The sequence below is a fragment of the Corylus avellana genome, chromosome ca8, assembly GCF_901000735.1.
Source record: "Corylus avellana chromosome ca8, CavTom2PMs-1.0".
NCBI classification, from domain to species: domain Eukaryota; kingdom Viridiplantae; phylum Streptophyta; class Magnoliopsida; order Fagales; family Betulaceae; genus Corylus; species Corylus avellana.
This window is the reverse complement of record NC_081548.1, coordinates 21502240-21506503: the sequence shown is the minus strand read 5'-3', so window position 1 is coordinate 21506503 and position 4264 is coordinate 21502240. Positions and strand designations below refer to the sequence as shown.

Below are 4264 nucleotides of genomic sequence, written 5' to 3'. Positions count from 1 at the left end.
AGAAATTCGTTGAGAGGGTTATGTTTCAGCTGTTCGTTTGTTATGAGTATATACTTGATATGTTGAACGACTTAATTTCTTCTTCTTTTTCTCGTTTACAAGATAGAATTTCTTCAATTTTCGTTGTTTTTTTTTTTTTTTTCTGATTTATTTACAAAATATAACAGAGATTGCTAATGACAAACTCAAAATTAGGATTTGACCAGAAAAAAACATGAAGACACACCATGAAATTAGTCAAGCATAAATTTGAAAGCCAAATGCATTTCTCTAGGCCTAGGCTGGGACTTTTAATAACAATTAATAGTCCTATCAATTTTCAAAAAATAGGGTCATGATCAGTGAAATATAAATTAGTACTAGACTGTTATACAATTATTATATAATTGAGATAATGTGATAGTAAAAATTAGTCATTTATTTTTTTATTTTTTACAAGTATTGATTTGAAGGTTAATTTTTACTATCATATCATCGATCAAGGTATATAATAGTTGTATTACATTCTATTAAATATCATTACTCAATGGAAATATGGCTTGTTTGCAATCATGCTCAAATTAATTTATCTTTTTGAACTCAACTGATTTTAATAAAATTTAAATTAACTTAATTTTTTTTAAAAAAAAATGCCACATACACTCTCAAGTACTGTACATTGCATGATTTTTATCATTAGATTTTGGATTAATTACTACTAAATTTTAGATTAAACTGTAATTTTTATTGTTACGTTATGAAATATTTATTTTATTAAAGTATTGAAACAAGTGATGATTTAACATGATATCAAAGTACTAAAAATCATAAATTCAACGCTAACTCAATCAATTTCAAGTGTTAGAGCATATTAAGAGATCGAGAGTGGAATTGTGTGCGATAGTACTGAAAATAGCTTTGTTCACTCTGTCCGAAAAAGGATGATCTTTTTTCTTCTTCTTTTTCTTTTTCGTTTTCCCTTTTACGGTGCTACCACAAAAAGACAGTTTTCTGTCCTTTAAGAGGATGCGTCCAACAGACACCAAACAGTTGAAGAATAGAAAAAGCACCAGCCGGAGCCCACCAACTTGATGGGTATTGGGTCAAGTCACCCATCAACCGAATTCATTTACACCTTCCTCCTTTCTTGCTCTACAAAATAAGCAAGAAGACTACATATCCATCATCCCATTTTCAGCTGTGAGAGAGACAAGTAATATGGATCCGACAGCCATTACAGAGAAGCCCCATGCAGTATGCATCCCCTTCCCAGCTCAAGGCCACATAAACCCCATGCTAAAAATGGCCAAAATCCTCCACTACAGAGGTTTTCATATCACCTTCGTAAACACAGAGTTCAATCATAAACGGCTCCTAAAATCCCGAGGTCCCAACTCTCTCGACGGCCTCCCCTCCATCCGATTCCAAACCATTCCCGACGGGCTTCCCGACTCCGACGCCGAAGCCACCCAGGACATACAAGCCCTCTGCCGCTCTACAAGAAAAAATTGCTTAGCTCCCTTCAGAAACCTTCTTTTGAAACTCAACGACACCGTTTCATCCAATGTCCCTCCAGTCACTTGCATAGTTTCGGATAGTGTCATGAGCTTCACTCTAGACGCAGCAGCAGAGCTGGGCATCCCTGATGTTCTTTTCTGGACAACAAGGGCGTGTGGGCTCATGGGCTACGTTCAATTCCGCCGTCTCATTGAGAAGGGTCTAACGCCACTCAAAGGTATGTACGTACTAATCCACCAATCACAAACGTAACTTCCACTTTTCAATCTTCTTGCCATTTATTAATCTGGGTTTTCTTTTTTTCTTTTTCTTTTTTGAAAAAAAAAAAAAATGCAATGGTTTGATTTGGGGTGACGACCAATAATTTTATGGGGTTTAAAAGGTTATTGATCACTACCTACATGCAGTACGTAAGTCATATATATGGTAACCTGTACGTAGCTTGTATTTTTGGCGGTGATTAAGCAAATTGGGCATACATTGCTATTTAATTGGTGTTTATTAATTGATTTTCGGAAAAAATTCACAAAACCTTTTTGAACTTCCACGTTTTTTTTTTTTTTTTAAATGATAAATGTACAACTTAAACCCAACTTTGACCAAACTTTTCTCTTAAGTACTTTAAAAAACAAAACTGCTTGTGGAGGAAAGAGAGTGCCTTAATTAAACTAGAGAGAGAGAAAAATTTGGTCTAAAAGTTGGGCCAAAGTTAGGTTTAAGTTGTGACTGTATCACACCTCTTTTTTTTTTTTTTTTTGACACTTTTTGAATGTTCAAAAACTCTCAATTTATGGCAACTTTTAATTTTTTGTTTCCTTTAGTTACAATTTTTGCAGAATATGGGTATTTTGGAAATTTCGACAAAGCTTAACGAAAAATCTTAGCGAAGGAGGACATTGCAAAAAATTGAAAATCCAATACTCTAAATTGAGAGTTTTTGAACGAAATAATGTCAAAACATGTTGAAATTTAGGCGGCTTTAGCTTTTATGAAGCTTTCTCCTTAATTTTTTTGATATATATGGTATGGATCAATTTGTTTGTTTGTTTGTTTTTTTTTGTTTTTTTTTTTTTTTTTATTGCTTGCCAAAGTATAATTAATCACCTTTAAACTCTAACGAGCTATTCGATAGAGTCTCAAACTACAAGACCAAAAGTGCATTTATCCATTTTTTTTCTTTGCATCTTCGGCTAAACATCAACCACATGTCATTTATTTGCGACACGCTTACTTAATTTGAGAATGTTTGTTAGCAGAAACGTGACCATAAGTCGGTCGAAACGGTCACCTAAGTAGTGCTAATATGTTATTAGTGTAAACATGCCCAATTTTAGGAGTAAATTGTCCTCTGGTATTACTTACTGAATTTCTTAATTGTTTTGCAGATGCGAGCTATTTAACAAATGGGTATTTAGAAACGGTCATAGATTGGATTCCAGGCATGAAAGGTATTCGCTTAAGGGATCTTCCGAGCTTCGTTAGAACCACGGACCCAGATGATATAATGCTAGATTTTCCAATGGTTGAAAGCGAGAGAGCTCAAAAAGCTTCAGCTATCTTCTTCAATACCTTTGATGCCTTAGAGCATCAAGTGTTAGACGCTCTCTCATCCATGTTTCCTCCTATTTACCCAATTGGTCCCCTACAATTTCTCCTAAATCAGATCCCGGATAATGATCATATATTAATTGGCTCAAATTTATGGAAAGAAGAAGCTGGGTGTCTGGAATGGCTGGACAAAAATGAACCCAACTTTGTTTTTTACGTGAATTTAATTTGGAAGCGTAACGGTCATGACATGTGACGAATTGATTGAATTTGCTTGGGGACTTGCAAATAGCAACCAAACATTCTTGTGGATAATAAGGCCTGATCTTGTGGAGGGTGATTCGGCCGTTCTTCCGCCGGAATTCTTGGCAGAGACCAAAGAAAGGGGTATGTTGGCAAATTGGTGTCCTCAAGAACAAGTTCTCGGCCATCCATCTATCGGAGGGTTCTTGACGCACAGTGGGTGGAATTCCACGATCGAAAGTGTGTGCGGCGGAGTGCCGATTATCTCTTGGCCGTTTTTGGCGGAGCAACAAACCAATTGTCAATACTCTTGCAATGAGTGGGGCATAGGCATGGAGATAGAGGGCGGTGTTAAGAGAGAAGAAATAAAGAGCCTTGTGAGAGAGCTGATGGTGGGAGAGAAGGGGAAAGAGTTGAGGAAGAAAGCTGTAGAGTGGAAGAAGTTGGCAGAAGAGGCCACCAGTAGTCCTACTGGGTCATCCTACGTGAATCTTGACAAAATGATTAATGAAGTTCTTTTATCTCCACGAGATTAGGTTATATATATTGGATTATTTAAATTATTGTATTCTTGCCGTGTTCTTCAATTTAATTCTTCATTGTTTTGTGGATTTTTTTTTTAAAAAAAAAATTTTAAATTTTTTTATTTCTATTTTCGGTATGGAAGATCATGTATGACAAATTTGCAATATGAGTAACATTATTTTGTAAGGTGCAATTAAGATAATGTGAAAGTAAAAATAAGTTTTTTTGATTAATAAGGACTTGTAAAAAAGAAAAAATTAAAAGATTGTTTTTTTCTTCCATGTTATTTTAATTGTATGGCAGTCGCATATCAGTTTATTAAATAATAATTCTCTCTCTCTCTCTCTATATATATATATATATATATTCAAAAATCAATGAAAACGTTGGAGATCAACTTTCACATGAATGTCCTCACGTGAAGATCGACACCTATGGTTGCCTCACTAGT

At 35.0% G+C, this 4264-nt stretch overlaps 1 pseudogene; it reads left to right on the top strand.

The window, feature by feature from the left end:
- The first annotated feature begins 1197 nt into the window (after positions 1-1197).
- Positions 1198-3824, top strand: LOC132189283 (7-deoxyloganetin glucosyltransferase-like; annotated as a pseudogene).
- Positions 3825-4264: the final 440 nt, after the last annotated feature.